General features: G+C 40.9%; 1 protein-coding gene across 2 annotated transcripts in view; it reads right to left on the bottom strand.

Moving 5' to 3' along the window:
• The window catches only part of LOC117242966, a 245,041-nt gene that overhangs the window by 167,352 nt on the left and 59,012 nt on the right, over positions 1-18,677 (bottom strand). The window lies entirely within an intron of this gene.

Below are 18,677 nucleotides of genomic sequence, written 5' to 3'. Positions count from 1 at the left end.
TCGATAAAACTAAGACCAACAATAAAGGTGAAGTTATTCTTTCGTTATGCTTTTAGATCCATGTCGATACGACTTTCGATTCTCGAGATATCGTCGATCAAAGTGCACCATAATTTTTAAGACTTTACTCTTCTATCCTCGTGGCATATACTCGGGCGCGTCTCTGATCTATCCCACGCTTGTCACATGTGCAGTGGTCAGTGACAAATGTTGAGTCAGCGTTTTTTTTCCTACTACCACTACTAGGCGATGTATGCATTTCCAGGAGACAATGTAAGTCACGACACTCCGTGACTTCGTTCACTACTTCGCGCGTACATTGGAACGTCGTGTTTGCAAGTTTTATATCCTGGAAACTAATTGAGATATCAACTCGAATGAAATTGCGTTATCAGAGATATACTTTATACTATTCCGAGCAGATTATTGCTACAAGTTTTAAATTGCTTTGAATCGTATAATTTTTGCTCCTTTTAATTTTAATTGTTAACTTTGATACGTTTAAAAATCACTCGTATTTTATCATATTATTATTCTCGCATTGAAACAATGTCCGAATCAAGAAGTTTCGCAATTAGTGACTTTCTCGAGAATCTCTTTTGAAATATCTGTATCTTTGCCAAATAAACGAACGTATAACAAACGTATTAAGAAGCTTGACCTGTTTTCGATCGTTCTCGTCACAAATGTTTTCGCGTAAGTACACTCGTTCGATACGAAACCTATTTAACGAGAAAACTTCGATAGATACTTTCGGTACGCAAGGTAACAAATAACAACGATCTCGATAGCCAACGAAGCAACGTTGATGAAACACCAAGATAATTCTCGGAAAGAGTGCTTTAACTCAGACGAGCGGACGAGTAAGAAGGAGAACCGCAAAAGAAACCCTCGAACGCAGACGTTCCCCTCGATCACCTGCCACGGGCACTCGACATCAAAGAAATCAACCTTCGTATAAGCGTGCCAGCCGGGGCGCTGTGCAAAAGCCAGGTAGCTCGGCAACAACAGCCAGAAGCAGGCAGAGCAAGAGAGAGAATCAGGCCGTGGAAATCGGGGAAAAAGAAGAATGCATCTGTGTGCGAGGTGCTCGCACAACGGCTAATTACGGATCACCCGCGGCGCGAGGCCGTGTATAAATTCTAACGTGAGCGTGGCAAGGACGAGGATGACGCCTCTCACGGTGGTAAAACCGCGTATTAAAATTCCGGACGCCTGCTGAAATACTGATCTGCGTCGAGGGTGCTACCACAAAGGTACATGTTAGATAGGTGGGCGGCGAGGTGCAGAATGGGAGGGTGTTGGCTCGGTAGGAAGCGAAAAAGAGAGAAGGAGAAGGGCACAAGGCGAGGTAAGAGGGGTTTTGCAGAAAGAGGGTGCTGAAGGTGGTGAGATGCACCGCTGGTACTGCCAGCCCGTACCCCGAGGGATTAATCACGGGGCATTATGGCGGTGTTGGCTCAAAAGCGACCAAGGAACGAGCAGGGCTGAATCATAACTCAACCTCCTCGATCTCCGGCCATATCTGCTAGGACTCGCATTAATAAGGGCATAAACGCTGTATAATTTCAAAGTAGGTACTGTCGGCAGTCAAAGAGCTACCCTTCTCTTCGTTCATTTCTACCCTCTTCTTCCCATTGCCCTCCACCTTCCATCTAAACAGAAATCTGTACCCCACCAGCTTCTCAACAAACGAGAATTCTCAACATGCACCGCTTCTTCACCGAACAACATCGAAACTATGACGCTCAAGGTTATGGAGTGTATTGCGGATTCGCCTTAAGCTCTCTCTTCCCATAGTTTTCCGAGAGGAACCTCTGCTATTGCCTCGACGCACGAATTACGAAATATATCGAAAACGTGAACGTTAAACCGCGTTATATCACTTTCCACTCTGCCAACGAATCCAATGAATCTTTCCGTATATTCTTTGACTTTTTGACAGCAACTTCTTATCATGCTTAACGATAGGGCGATTGGTTTATCGCGATGACTAATTTTAAGTATTCAGTGTGCTTCTTAGCTCTGTAACCGAACGAAAAAATATTGATTTCCAGCGAAAAAGATTGTCTCAGCTTCTCAATTTTAGTAATCTTCTTCCGATTGTCTAAATAAAAATTTAATATCGATATAAAGGATAAAAGATAGCGAGCAGCGATGAGTTAGGCTGTTACCGAGTCGGATTTCGTATTATGCTCGGTATTATTGTTGACTTAGTATTGTAATCCACGTTAACTTAACCATATTAAATTAGTTTCGAATTAATTTGAAGTGAAATTTATGCATCCCCTATTTTCTAGCGTGGCGAAAGCCTTGCCGCTTGCCCGTCTACACGCCTGTTGCTGCTTCCACCGAGTAACGTTTGCTCCCAAATAATTGATACACGCGCACGGTCTAATATAAAATTATAATTGAATTTTCAGCTTTGTCTGAATTAATTAACAGCAAAAACTTCGGTTTTATGACCAAGTTAAACATTCATCGACTGATAACCGTGGACACTGCCAGGCAACCGCCACCCATCGCTCGCTAATTAAGCGCAAAGTTGAAACTCTAACCTATAGTACACCGTAATCAGATTATGAATTTGGTCCTGAATGCAACGTTACATGGCTGCATTGATAAGACAATGCTTTGTCCACCGTACATACCAGTTTGATACCGGTTTCGATATCGTTTTAGCTGTAAATAAGCGAAAAATTGATTCAATAAATAATCTTGTTGTTATCCGCGTACAAAGCCGTAATTAGCTAAATACGGTTCATCAGGTCGATCTTTCACGAAACTCAATCGTCGTCGTCGTCGTTTCTCGTGGCAAACGGCCGATTCATCAGGACACAGCGTCGTGTCGCTACGAAAGCCCAGAGGAAACGTACAAAGTTTTGACAAATAGAGTCAATTTTGCCTGATAACGCAGAAACGTAATGAATTGTCGTGACGAGACATCGCGGGGGAAGTCGAATGCACCTTAAATTTGACGAGATCAAGGATAGGCCATGGATCCGGAACCTGGTGTATGCAACAAACAAAGTTGAACAATAATTCAATCTTGCCAATCTCCGTTTGAATCCCTTCGTTTCTCGTCGTTCTCTCTTATTATCTCGTCTAGCGACTCCTCTCAACCTGGAAACTGCACTTACGATACCTGTGAGTGTTCGAGTCAGCGTAACGCCGCTATGTACACCTATAACGGAAACTACTGGAATTCTGGCGCAAATACACAATAGGAAAGCTCATATTGCATACAGACTCGTGCACAAGGCACAAGGCACCGGGGGAGAGAAAGAGAGAGAGGGAGAGAGAGAGTTTGGTAATTTAAGTGAAATCCAGAATCTCATTTCATCGACCTCTCTAATATCGCAAAAAGCCATTGACACTACTGCAAGCGCCATGCGCTCTCCACGATTCTCGATAAAATTTCATTTCGCCGATCTTGCGATTGACATTCTTCAACGAATGGCGCCATTTTTTAATAACGCGATACTGGCTGACAGTCGCGACTGTACTTTTAGTTATATCGAAAGGTGGCTTTTCAAAAGAGGCAGATAAAGTTCTCAAAGGGACAGAAAAATATTTTCTGTAAAGATAGGTGAATCGATTGCGTAAACTGATTTAGCAGTGGTTCACGGTGGTGATTCGATTCGTTATCAATCCTTTGATACGAGAAGTAAAGAAAACCATTGATACTTTAGTTGGAATTTGCAAAATTGAAATGTCCGCTTGTTTGTGAGAATTATGAATATTTAATTTTTATCTAAATTCTTAGAAATTGCATGCAGGCACGTTCGATATCGGAAAGCGAATAACGGATACCATTTTTCCACCGAAAAAATTTTCGATATAATCAATCAGCCGACTGTGGAATCGTTGAACTCTTATCGACGGTTACCCAGAAGTAGTTACAACTCGCGAACGCGTGTATTAATTTCTGCGAACCAGCATGAAAATTTCAATGATAGTACCTGCATTCTGCCAAAATGGCCATTAGCGATCCATCGGGCGTATCAGCATATGTAATCGCTAATTAAAATGAGCCACAAAGAGAATTTCATACATAGCCAACCACGTGATACCGTATCGGATAGCCTTTACATTTCCAAAACTACTCTAATCTAGCCCTCAAACTGATTTAACGAATCCAAAGAAATGTATCCAGCAAACATAAAAAAAGAGAGAAGAACGAATTTAAAGAATCAAAATGAAACAGAATTTCAACGAAAATTCCTTATGACTATAGTGTTCCGTATCAGAGCGCTCATTAACGCACTTACTGTTCCGCGTAGCTATAACAAGGGTGGTCGATCGAAGCTGCAAGGCGGAAGGGAAATCAGGTTTCGGGTATCACAGATCGGCCGATCGTCGTGTAAAGACTTGTAAACCAGCCGTGGCACAAGTTTAGTATCCGTGTGTGCAAATAGCTACAGATAAAAGCCAACACGAGCATACATCTCTCGGTAAGGGAGACTACGAAGAAGACCGAGAGAGATAGAGAAAGAGAGAGAGAGAGAGAGAGGAGAAGGAAGGCGAATGGAAGAAAAGGTATCTAAAGGGTAAAGGGACGCTTGCTCGTACAAGCCTTAGGCTTAATCGAGGCTCAGATGCAGGGGGTTTCTTCTTATCGGGCGAGAAATATATTGGGTTCCGGTTCGCGTTACGTACGATCTGAAACCTCATATAGTAGGCGTGTTCGCGTAATTAAGCCGCAAGAGATTTGCATACGATCCGACAGATACACCGCCGTACAAACCGGCGCTGCGAAGAAGAAACCTTCCGCGGATGAGCCAGTTTTACTGCTTCAACCAGACGGCTGTTAAACACTTTTTTGCCAACCGTCCTTTCCGTAAAAATTCTTCGGTTTTAATGCAGTTTCGTCTGCCCTCGCTCATAATTAACGTGGAAACGTCGCCTGGGACAATATGAAGCGTTTAATTGCACAATTATAATTCTAAGGAGCTTCGAGGACAGATGCACCGGTGCCGTGCTCTCTAAAGTAAAAAATAATCCCTATTGTCCAGAATAATTAGTATTTCCCATTTCCCTACTACGTTTCCGCGCCACTGTGCGTGACTGCGAGTGTCTTCGATGTTACTCTGAAAGTTTATTATCTCTGCTATATATTGTTTATTCTTACCTTGTTTTTAACGAGACAATCCCAACGTTGTATACAGAAATTTTTATTTTAAGCGATGACTATCCGTTCCAACTATTTCACCGTGATATTCGTCGACGTGTGCTACAATCGCTAACAAGGAATATTCGATGATCAATAAAGGAAGTCCCTAAAGAGATTGAAAGTATTGTGATATTGTAAAAACGTGATCCCGAATACACGAGTAAACGACGTGGATCATTTTGGACGCCACGTTTCCATACATACGGCGGTTCCATTAAATCAAATATAAGCTGAAATCAACCACGTTACCACGTTAATTGGGCTGCAATTTGGGATGGGTCCCCGAGCGCGAATGATTAGGATGATTCACGAAACAGGCTCTATCCCCTGACTCTGTGACAGGGCCTGAATCGATTTAGGTCTAAATAAAATTTAGCAGAAAAGCTACGACATCTGCCGCGTCCATTAGATCATGATATCAGGTAATCATTAGCGGACCAACGTGTAGAATATACTACCTCGTTAGTGCGATCCAGTGTACATACATACGTATGTGCACACAGCCAGTGCATATACATGGCCAGATCCATTTACAAACGCAGTCGTCGCACTGCACCATTCCTCCGAGCGATAAACTTTCTTAATTTATACTTGTCGATACCGTTGACCGGTTAAATCGTTTGGGGAATAGGTTCACAAAAATAAAAACGAGAAAGGAGAAAGGGGTTAGACGATTTCCAATTATTCTTATAACCTTTTATGAAAGATATTTATTTCGACTACTCGGTTGTCCTCTTTGTGTTTCAACTTTTGTCAGATCGAAACGAAACGAAATCACCGGGGAACGGTTCCAACGTTCCTGAGAATTTCATAAATCTGAACTATAACAGTCGACAAAAATACGTACTCTCGTGGAACATATTGTTTTATGGAATTGGTCTCTTATAGTAGAGAAAATATTCTTTGATTCTACTTTTTATTAAAGAAAGATATTTTTTCGGTACTCGGTGAATTTACCCGGGCTCTGGCTCCTTTTTGAAAATACATTTTTCATACTGACACGATAGTTTCATTTTCTCTGCACGTTGTATAACTGTAGGAATATCGCGTGCGTTCCATTATTTCATCGAATATAATGTGAACTATCACGACAGAGAAGCGTAATCCCATTGATTATGTCATTTTTGCAAATGTAATACATATATATTACATTATATACGTATAACAGTGATATTAAATGTATTAAATATTCTATTTAATACGCAAATAGAATTACCAGAGCCGGAACTCTTGAGCGGAAAGCTTCATTTTTGAAAATTGAAGTAAATTTCCTAATTAAAAGTTTCGTTTCTATTATTTCGAGTTCTTAAATTTAAAAAGAGAATGTGCGCATGTGCTAACGGGGATTAGATCGACTATTGCAGCGTTTGAGTTAATTAATTTTTGCTTAGTTTAGAAAAATTGTCTAGAAAAACTTTCTCCTCTATTTTACTATAAACTAGGGGAACAGAGTTGTTCGATTAAACAAAACAAAAAAGAAAAAATATCGAATCGCGTTCCCCCGAGGTAACTAAAATTAAATTCGACAAAAATATTTTTCGTACCTATAACCTCTTTCCGGCATCGAACCGTTCTCTTTTTTCTTTTTTTTTTTTTTTCGCCAAGCGAACGAGCGAGCGAGTCACTTCGTTTTATAGCGCGATATCTTTCGAAGAAAAATGTTGGAGCAACACAGGAAGACACAGTTCTAAGCAAGAATTTTTCTCGATGTTCTAATTTTACGCGAGAAAAAACAAATAACCATGTTCGCCGATGCGTAGTTTGTTATTCTGTTTCCCGCAATGTTGCGTCACGAAAATGCAAATATTGTTATACCATGAAGTTTAAACACTACTATCCCAAATAGACAGAGCACTCATTGGAGGGTTAGCTGGTTGAACGTTGGAAGAAGATAAATGCACGCCTCGCATGTACATATGTAGTTTGAGCTAGTACGTTACAACAGCAGAGAGAGAGAGAGAGAGAGAGAGAGAGAGAGAGAGAGATTGCCATCTGAGAAAAAACTCAATTTGATAAAACGCTGATAAGACCTTCGCACCTTCTAATTAAGATAGACTGATTAATTGGACGAGCGTTTATCTTGTCGATGCAAAAACAAAGAAAGAAACAACGGATTCCGCTGTTTCGATCATTAGTGAACTTTTCCGCGAATACTTTTCGATACTTTTTCATATATCACATATGGCATAAAAGATACATGGAGAGAAATTTTACAAAATTCCTATGTGACGAGTTCCATTGTTTTATATGTAGGTGCCGAAAATTCACGTAGCTCGTTGAACGATACGATAGAATAGTAGCAATTCCAAAAAATATTCTCCAAGAAAAGTATTTAGTATCAATCATAAAATATTTTCCATCACTCCGCTGCACGTCAGGATTTTTAATCTCGCATATCTATCGTACGCGAGGAATAAAGTATTTTTGCAAACAATAAACGCATCCCGTAAGTGCGCCCGTGTGCACACGTTGCGCTGATATTCAGTTTACCGTGTGAACGAATATTTTTCATTTTATACATCAAAGTGCACTTTTGCGCTCGCCAGAGAACTATACGCATTTCCAAATGCAATTAATGGGAAGAACATTCAGCCCGAAAATAGTTGCAAATTTGCTAAACATTCGTCCCTCTTTAAAAATAAAATGGACAAAAAGCTTTTCAATGCGGTAATGCTGAATCATGTGTAAAAATAGGAAAATTTTGTTCTTTCTTTTCTAAAAGCGTATTTTTTTTTGTTTTTTTGTTTTTTTCTGTTTTTTTTTTTTGTATACTATCAACCGTGTGGAAACTGGGTTGCATTTTCTTCGTATATTTCAAAACTAAATGTACAAAGTCGTATGTCTGTATTTCCAAAATTAACGATGTTATATTATTATTAACGATGTTATTCGATCAAAGTAAGAATTAACGGCCGATTGATACATAGTTTTTTTTGGTAAAAAAAAAAGAAAGAAAAGTTTTAAAAGGCCCAGGAAACACGTTTCGCAGTGCAATAGCCATCTTCGCCACCGTGAAAACGTAACATCGAAATTGAGCAGGATATTTCGCTTCTCCGTGGAACAGTTTGGCGAGCCTCAAAGATAATCGAACAAGTTAAACTCTTGCGAATTCAACTTGAAGGCTGTAACCAAAGTTGGTGCTATCGCCTAGCGACTCTAATCGAATTGGCACCCGGGCAAAAGTTCAACGGGAACTACGCAACTTTCGACCCACGCCACACATTTGGAAACAGAAATTCATATCGGACCTTTTTCGCGGGGCTCCATCTGATTTTTACCAAGTCACGAACTAACCTTTGAACTCCGACGTCGCTCCGATTTTCAACCTTTTTATAGCAGCCGTGATTTTATCCACCACGTTTCTATTTCTATTTAAACCTGTCTTTTCATCGTTTCACGTTAACGTTAGAAAAACTAGCTGAATCGTTTTCATCCGCGAGCGAATTCATAAAAGTCATTATTTCCTAACATCAATATCAAGCGTAATTTTATGTATTTGCAAATTTGTTTCTTCAAAGGCAGAAATCTTCTCGTCTTTGCTTAAAATAGTAGATATTATTAGATCGATAAGCCTTTATTGTCTCCATGGTTAAACATTATCCTAAATACATATGTGTATAGCTGGTGAAATCGTGGAGCGAAATACGGGCCCGCCTAACTTCACACCCCAACTATCTGCTTAATAATCTAAAATCTAAGAGCTTGACCCCTCTGATAATTTCCTTGCCACGCTGGGCGAGGTCAGATCGTAATCTAATAAACGTACCGCGATACCGAGGTCGGTACTTCTCGTAATTATCAAACGCGACACAATACCACGACCATTGTCGAATACACAATTTCCTTCGAAATGTATTACACCTGCTCGATGAACTTTATACACGTAGTATCGTTTCGCATCGTTCGTTGTTAATTTATTGCCGAATATCGTGTGCAGGTGAAGGAAATACTTGGAGAAAATTATGGAAAATTTTCAAACGCTAATAAAATGACTAATTGCAAATAGATTATTGTTATTATCGGCATTATTCGGGTCCCTTTTCGTAATTTATCTAATATTGTTTTACATAACAAATTTAACTAACGATGGAACAAGTAATGCGTGTGTACGTGCGTGATTTATGCTGGTATGGTAAAAAATGCATAGGAAGGTTTTACTGTCAGTGAAAACTAACTAATCAATTTCTAATCGATACTGTTGCAAAATCCAAGAAAACCAGACGAATATATCTAAGTTCTCCAATTAAATAGTGCAACGAAGTATGTTTTCAAAAACGGAGTGTACTCGGTGCTCAAGGGTTGTAGCATGGTGACAAAAAATAATAAAGATAATAGAACAATAACTGTGTGCTGTTTGATGGGTAACAACCTGGGCGAGAAAGAACCACGAGAGGAAGGTCTATAAAACTATCTTCTGACGATTAAACTCGATTCGACCGATAATTTCCTCTTCAAAGCCCACTCGAGTTCATGTCTAAAGCCGGCCACAAAGCAGCCACACGACCGCGTCATTATATTTTTCGCAATTATCTGTAGGATGGGCACTCGGTCGACTCGTTGAAAATAAAAGAGAAAAAATGAGAGAAGAGAAGGGAAGAAAGAGAGGGAGAGGGAGAGAGAGAGAGAGAGAAAGACAAAAGAGAGAAGGAGAGAGAAAAAATGGAGAAGAACGAAGAAAATAAAACGACCACCGCTTCGGTCGCTTCATCAGTTCGTTAAAAAGTTGCGGGGCCGGCGTTTGGCGGTGATTTCTCGTGTGACGTCGCTTTTCCGCGCCAGCTTCTCATCCCGCGCAATAACAACCGGTGTCCCTGCCATTTAAAGCCCGGAAAATGAACGAATACCTGCATTGGATGGTAACAGAATTCATGACCACTTTTTCGCAATAACTTTTTCGCGTGAAATATCCGCATTTCATAAGATATTCTACTGATTTTAAAAATTATCAGACGATAAAGTATTTCCAGTTTCTTTACTCTACGTTCATTATTGGGCGCAACAATCTTCAAATTTATGTTAATTTTTTTTTATCTCCAAAAAATATCTATTTTACCGTGAACGATAAAATGTTGCGTTCGAACAAGATTGCCGCAGTCTCTTCGATTCTTTTTAATTACCACGAGCTACCCGTAGCGGGGCAAGGTGAACACTAAATACAGTACACGATATTTGAATAAATTCGAACAAACATTTACAAATTGTGACGCTCACTATCATCTGCAAACAGACCGTCCCAGGGAAAAAATAAATAATCTGGAAAAATATTTCCCAATACCGTACACAATTGTATTTAATTCTCCCTTTGAAAAACAATCGAATTACTCGATCATTCGCAGGAAAAAATGGTACGTTTTCCGAGCGATGTTATTCGCTCACCACTTTTCACCTGGTGGAATAGCGCCGTTTTCCTACCGGATTCTCATTTTGCGCATCAACAATACACGCAAACAGGCCGATGTATTTCTGCATGGGCCGTTCGATGCGGTTTCGCCAAATCGACATGGGGTTGTTCCTATGCGGCATGAGCTTCTCTATTTATTTCGCCGCTATCCACCAACGCCATTGTCCCCCGGGGGCGGAAAAGGCAAAAATGTATTTTTCGAGAACGATTCGCGGTAATCGGAAGTCATCACTGGCTCTCGCCAAAAAGGTCGCTTTTAAATGTTATTCTCTTTTCCACGAATCGCTGCACTTTGCCACACACGCAGCTGGATCATCCAGCTGAATTATTGGCGAGCATGGCGTTCGACGGTCCGCACTGTAAACGCCGCCGTTGCATTTTTCACCGTTCATAACGTGCCCGTAAACAGATTAAATGTTAAAATCCTTCGCCTTCATTATCTTTCAGGTTGTGTATCGTCGAGCGTTTTACACGAGATCAGCGCCGATCCGAGATCCAGCAGGATAGATCGCTTTTGTTGCTCGTCCATTGCTCGAAAAAAGTACCGAGAATTCTCAATGAATACTAAAGTATAGTGAAAAGATTATAGCGGAGTATCGTGGAAGTGATTACCAGTATTAAAGCGTGTCTCAACTTTATAAAGAGCGAATGTGCACATGCAAAAGGAAATAGTTGAAGCAGTTGAAACAAGAGAAAGGAATTGAGAATGAGAGAAATTACAAAGAAAAAAGTTGAAAAAGAGTTTCTAGAGAAGTGAGAGTGTGAGTTTCAAGCGGCAGTATGGCTAATTCGAATTTAAAAAAAGTTACGATATAGCAGCTATCAGGGTATCGTTCTGATTAACTGTAGGTCCGGTCGTTTTATTCCACAGCTAGAAACCTATCAAGAAACCATTTTTTTTTTTACAAAGGAGTTTATTGAGTCCAGAAAATACAGATTTTAAGTACATTATTCATAATAAACATGAATTTTTGTAATGGTATGTTAGACAAAGGTATCGATACGCGGCGGTACGACGTAGCCATGCTGTATTATGTGTCGGCGCTTTACATTTTTTGTTGTATGATGCAGTTTTTGGGTTTAAGCCTCTGGGAAGCGGAGCTTTTTTTTATATATTTTCCTATCAAGAAACCTACACCAGATCGTATGATTGCTAGAGACGTTCAATATTTTGAATGCAAGCAAACGCGGCAGATTTTCGAACCGTCGCTACCACGCGAAGAAAACTGCAGAGAAATATTTTTCCCGCTGAGTGTGCGAATTACGAGGTGTGAATGAAACAAAAACGATAGTAAAGGAAAGAGGAAGGAAGAAAGAGGTACAACCGGAAGGGTCAACCAAGATTGGAATAATTTCGAGCGCGTGGGTCGAGCGGGCTGACTGAAAGCCGTTTTATCGCCAAAGGGCTAGCAAACGAGAAATCGGAAAAAAGAATATGTACTTCGTGGTAAGGGCGTGCATAAACTTTACGGTCAGCCTGTAAGACACGGCCTGTCTGCGTCGGTGGCTGTTTATTTCCATCAAAATCACGGCAGAATGTTTAAAGCGTAGGTATTTTGAATTTCTCACTGAAATAGAGAAGAATTGTTCGAGTATCGCGTAGGATTGGTCTAGAACGCTTATGATTAAAACATTCTGTTCGCGATGCAAAGCGACCTGCTTGACTTGAGAATTCCTGATGCACTGTAAACGAAGGAATTTTTATAGCTGTTCTAGTCGAAGAGGAAACTACTGTCTAACGAGAAAAGTGGTGAGTCTCGGGTGAAAAGTTTCCCCGATACGGGCGACCAGATTTTTCCGCGATTTCGTCAACAATCTTATCGGCGAGGATAAACACCGGGGACGGTGCATATCTAATGGAAGAGAAATAACGCGGAGAGTAGCGCGTTTCGTGACAACTCACTTAAGGCTGTTTGACTCGATGAATCAATGTTTCAGGTGTAGCGTGTAACTGATAAACTTATCGCTTTTGATTCGTTGCATCCGAATTCTTTATGATTTACATATTTTCAAATGTTTGCAGTTTTAAGTTTGAATGAATTTGGACGAGCGAATTCGGATCCTTAAAATCCGAGTTCTTCAAATTCTACCCGAGAAGAAATTGTTTTCAATACCGAATTCTACCCTTAATTAAGGGTTAATAGTTTACGTAAGCACATGATGATTAATGGATCCCTTCTTACGGCGTAACGTTTAATAACGAGCAACGTGTACATCATTAAACTAGCAGATTAAATGTAGAAAGTTCAGAAAGCTTTCATCGTCGGGGCAAACCTTTCGCAACGAGTTGCAGGTAAAGCGAACAACATAGAACAAGGAACGATACGGAGTCGCGGAATAATTGCAAAGACGTGCATTAACCGATATACGATATACATCCTCCTGGTAAAAGGGAAACTTTTGCGTACCTGTAATCATCATGATGCTAGAGGGTTAATACACGTTTAAACGTAGAGGCGACGCATAATAGCAAGGTTGCTCTCTAATTTGCGTGAACTTTACGCGCCGCGCGCAAAGCTACTTTGTTTACTTAATGTCCAACTTTATTCCATCAATTTAGGGCAAGTTTGGAGAAGTCCTGTTAAATTTGCATGTTTCTAGTCGAAGTCAGGAACATCTATCCCGGCTGTAACATCAATCATCATCCCAACGTCTTTGTACGTGTTGTGTAGTAGTTAATAAACTGAAAATATCGAGTGTTGTTTAAAGCACGCCTTTATCGCGAGAAACTGATTAAGTCTCTGACAAATTTCCACGTTGAAATTTTCTTAAAGCGAGTTGTTACATCGTTATTGCATTATCGAAAAATTACAATCGAAGAACTGAATAGAAAAATTGTACGAGCGCATCTTTCTCAAAGAACTCTTTCGATAAATCAAATTGACCAGCTGCACTTCCTGTAGATTATTCGGGCGTAAGAAAGATGAAAAAAAAAAAAGAATTTCACTTCAGTCTAATTAATCGAGAGACGTAGCTCGAATTCTAGGATAAAATCGATAAGGTGTTACTTTTATCTCTTACAGGTTTTTCAGTGGAATATATCAATGGATTACGGACACCAATCCCGAGCGTCTGATGGTCACCATTCGGGAAAGAAAGCCAGTCATTGCAAAGAATAGTGAACGTCTCTCACGATAATATATGTCCCTATATCAGCCCGGAAACCACGATGCATTCTCCAGCCGTCATTCAGAAGTTTTCAATCACACGACATGCAATCCGAGTCTTTGATCCATCGAATTTTTACACGTTCGCCGTGATAACGAGACGCTTAACTTTTGACTCGTGGAGAACATTGTTGATCCGATCCTCGTATTTCTTCTCTTAATCTCGCTATTTTCTTACCCTGTAATATATAAAATGTCCGGATAAAAGTTGTTCGTTGTATCGCCAAATAGGTATGTAGCAAAAGTAAATTGTTTCCAACAAAACGATATTTTCATTAATGAACTTACAGTAATGAAAAATAAGAGCGTATTTCTTTCCACCGAACAAGACGGACGTTTAATACGTTACAGCTTGATATATCTCTCGTACCTCTAAGACGAAGTAATTACAGCAAGTTAAGAAAAAGTAGTCATCTAGTGACGACGGAGCAAATGCATGGAGCTAAAATCGGGCAGCAATCGCGAACCAACGAAACTCGCGAATCGACGGCGATTAAACGAAATGATCGGTCTGTTCGATAGGAATGGGGAAGGGGAGAGGTTTGAATCCGGAAGCCGGCAGGGATCGAACACGATGTTTCTGTTGAATGGAGGGGTTGACGTAGACATAATCGAACGGGTGCGAAGAACGTCATACGCACTTCGTGTTCATGTGGACGACGTGACCGGATTGCTGGCTCGACCGATTTGAAAGAATTGCGAGTCCATCCACGTAACATAAAATATAGTAAATCGGGCAGAGAGTAATGCCTGGCTCGTAAATAACATGACATATGTTCGTAGGAGGCACGGCTGGCATGCACGCGGTAAATCTCCCTCCCGAACGATCGATATAATGGCGGCCGATTGCAACGTTACGCGCGTGCACCGATCGATCGAACCGGACCGGGTTTAGCCGTGTTACTTCAAAAACTTTCACAGACTTGAAAGCTGCCAAGGGCCCGACCTGCACCGATCAACGTCAAGTTTCCAGGACGTTTCGCGGCAAAACACGGCTTCCGCCGTCCTCACCGCCTTCAGATACCGCCATTGTTACCGGTGGTTACTTACGAACAAGGAGAATACCGACGTGCCCCCTGTTTAAACTTTACTCCGCACGAAGAAAACAATATCCAAACGCGTAATGGTATCTGGATGTCCATATCAATCGCTTCTAGCGTGGATTGTTTCTCACAACAGAAATATTAGTGCTAAAACTTTCACAGAGAGAATTGGCAGGGAATAGATGCAGACAAGGGGCTGTTGTATTTTTCTAAGAATAATAAAAGTATTTCAGAAATTACGATGTACGTTACTTTACTATCTGTTACTCTATCTTTCTTATTCAGTGAAACCAAAATTAATTCTGAAGCGTGATAATTTTTTGATGGAACTGAATTATTCGTAGCTTAAGAAAGAAAAGGGAATACTTTTCTGTTAATTATTAAGTGCTGGAAAAATTGTCAACGCAACTAGGCTGGCTAACATATTCTGTTATTATCGGCTAAGCAATAGATCGACTTATGTAGAAGCTTCTACGCAGCTTCAGTAACGTCGTAAACAACTTTGCCGCAAGTTTCTCACGACACGATGAATCAACTCAACCATTGAGAGATCAAAGCGAAGTTCGCAGAAAGCTAATGTTCGCCGATTAACTCGATCATTGAACACATCTCGGCAAACAATCCTCCGTCATGAACAATAATTCGTTACTTTATATGAACAGTTCGATAAACATTTCTACATATCCTTGCTTTGATAAAAACGATATTACAAGAAAAATACTACAAATATCCTCAATCTCGTTCATAAAATACCTAATCTTCCAACACTTTATAGTATCTTTCGCGTGCCCACACACATACACGTATGAAACAATACATTTACTACAATGTTTCCATAAAATGCATTCGAGGGTGGAATTAATCCAGGAAAGACAAGAGAAACGATTACGTAGATCCGGAGAATACCGCGCGGAGGTAACCGGAAGCACATGGGCAAGCCATGACGCGAAGACCATCGCCGAGAGCATGGTGTTCGTATGCAGAAAAATGCAAATTTCCTCGTCGTTCAGGATTATATACTCGCCAGCTAAGTGTCTAAGAGGAAAATAGAGGAGATCAAGCCCACTACGGAAGCGATACAATCGCTTCCACGGTGATTCAGCCGGAGCTTATTTAATTTTACGTCTTGCCTGTAGCCGGCCATCACGCGAGATTCGGCCGAGATGCGGGACTTTGATTCGACGGGAGATTGATTAAAACTGATTGCTCAATTACTTCCAATGAAATTTGTATTCGAGTCGCAGATTTTCCACCATCTTGACCTCTTACCATTGCGCGAGTTTATTAAATTCGTTAAGGAGGGAAATTAAAAATTCGTTTACGCGGTTACGCCCGGAAGAGTTTTAACGAGCTGAAACATACGACCGCTTCGTTAGGCCGGCGTAAAGAGGAAACTGGCACGCGATAGTTTCGTTTACCTGCAATAATCGAAATGAACTTGCCAATTTTAATGGAATAATTTTAACAGAGTAATATAACGACTTCTTAATTTAAAAAGAAAAAAAATGATGTACTTCTAATTCCTGCTGCAAGAAATTATCTAAAAGAAAAAAAAAGAAAAAGAAAATCAAGAACGTACGATTGCCATTTTATTCGCGCATTCACATTCAAACCTATAAAAAGAAAACCTATAAAAGGAAGAAATATAAATCTTCAATATCTCGCTATACCATACAAGGAATTTCAATTCTATTCCGTGGTCTCTACCGACAAATAACCTACGAACAAATGACCAACGAGTGATTACTATTTATTCTCCTATTTCACACTCCGATCGAAGTAGAAGGAAAAAAAGGAATCGTCTTGCTTTATCGGAAGCAAAGCGTCGCGCCGCGCTTAACGCGAAAATGAAAGAGGCTGATTCGACCTCGGGTTTCAATCTGAAAGTGCTCGACACACGCCCGATTGCTCGGTTTTCCATACAGTGCCGATCGACGATTAATACTCTTCCCTTTTTGATCGCTCCTTTAGTCTATCTAGATGTGTACGCGACCACGGGCACGATTCACACGAACAGAAACAAGCCAAAGTAACTCGATGTTCCGCGTGTATCCAGCCAGTTTCATCAACCGATTTCGCAATTATCGAAGAAATAAGGGGACAATTGCATTTAGCTGCGACAAATCGCCACGCGGAGGTCTGGACAGGCAGTACATCGTCGGAAACGAGAGGCACGGGAGGAAACAAACATGCCCGGAAACGTAATATGAAGTTCCAGGCTACGCGGCCCGTTAATCTAACAGCCTGATGATGGTCGAAACCGTTTTACTCATCAAGATTGACTTGTCGTTAGGGGGTTCCGTTCCCCGAAAATTTACTGACTCTTGATTGCTTTCTCCGGCGTATAACCCGCCCTTTTCAAGACCGCCGCGTCATGCCAACTACGATCACCTCCTATCCTTAAATCGACAAATTAAAGTTACTATTTCATAGCATCGGGATGGAATCGACGACCGATTCACAATTTTATTGAATTTTTCATTGATCTTGGTTTTTTCAATCTTTCTTTTATATATAAATGAAACGTATATATTTAAATTTATGTAATATCGTGATATAATGTGTTTACAAAGAGTGGACAATAGAGATGTTAATCAGACAGAAAAAGACGATTGTTGTTCAACCTGAACTATTCACGCCAAACGCACAGAAAACAGCGCAATCCACACTCTCTCGGCAACGCCACTCGCAACCTTTGTCTCCGCTCGACTCGCACTCTGCTTTTCGACTAACGCTCTGGCCGTTGCCGCATTCCGTTGTCTTTTTCCTAGGCCCACCGCACACGTGTTCTGCAAGCGCTCGTGGCCAGGGTCACGTAGGTCTTTTCCACGAAACTATGCACTTGAAAAGACCGATGACACATTGATGGGCCCGACGGCGCCTCGGCTCTCGCGACATTGTTCATAGTTCGCCCGATATTTCTTAGGCCTTTCGTCCACGATACTACATTTATATACGCAATAAATAATCCTAAAATCGTCTCAGTTCGAAAAGTAGTTAAATTATTCGTCCCTTCTGTATTGTACCGAGTCAAGCGATCAAACTCCTCTTCCGAAGTTTATAGACTCAAAAACGGGGAATCGTAAATCCATTTGAAAAATAAACAGCTGCTAAACTAAGGCTACCCACCGGTTGTTTTAATTATTTTGTCGAACATGCTAAAACTGAGGCAACAGCAGCGTTATTTGAATAATTGAACGATCGCAACATACGTGTCGGTAGCAGAAGACGTTTTTAGTTCCAAGTTTCAAGAACGTACGATTATCTTCTAAAAGTGCCCTCGAATCCTGGCCAAGTACCAGATTTTTAACAGTTTTCCCATGTCCGGGCTTGACGATCCATCGTTTCTATTAAAAGACTTTCATCGCCAGCCAATAACCATTAAATAACGCCGAAAAAATCTATAAGATCAGGCTGACCTCCGCTTCATTCTGTCCCATAAACCAGTGGAACCACCGAAACGTGGAACCGTCGACGCGACGGTTCAACGAATGAGCACAGGCGAGGGTATCGGATAATACAGAGAGACCTGGAAACAGGCGGGGTGAAACGGTGTGGCGGAGGATGGAGAACCGAGCAAGGCAGCCTAAGTGAAACGAATGTCGGTAGTTTCCCGAAGCAGTTTCGGGATGTTGTAACGGTGTCAACTTTGTCCATTAACCATCGATTTCTCTCGGCGCGTTAGCCAACTGGGCTGAAGCGTTTACCCCTTTTCGCTGATAGCAGTAACTTCGCTCCGGCCTGACAACTTTTACAGTTTTACGCTTTCTCACCAACTTTTTTCCTTACACCTGGCTGTCGTGATGCGGTTAATTGCGATCGTTGATGAAATACGTTGTCCAACGAGACTCGAACTTTATTCGCGTAATTCCATCGGGGGCAAATCGGATTTC

Source organism: Bombus vosnesenskii, unplaced genomic scaffold (genome assembly GCF_011952255.1).
Source record: "Bombus vosnesenskii isolate JDL3184/JDL3185 unplaced genomic scaffold, Bvos_JDL3184-5_v1.1 scf7180000013265, whole genome shotgun sequence".
NCBI lineage: Eukaryota > Metazoa > Arthropoda > Insecta > Hymenoptera > Apidae > Bombus > Bombus vosnesenskii.
The sequence above is the reverse complement of the archived record's forward strand: the minus strand, read 5'-3'. Positions and strand labels throughout refer to the sequence as shown.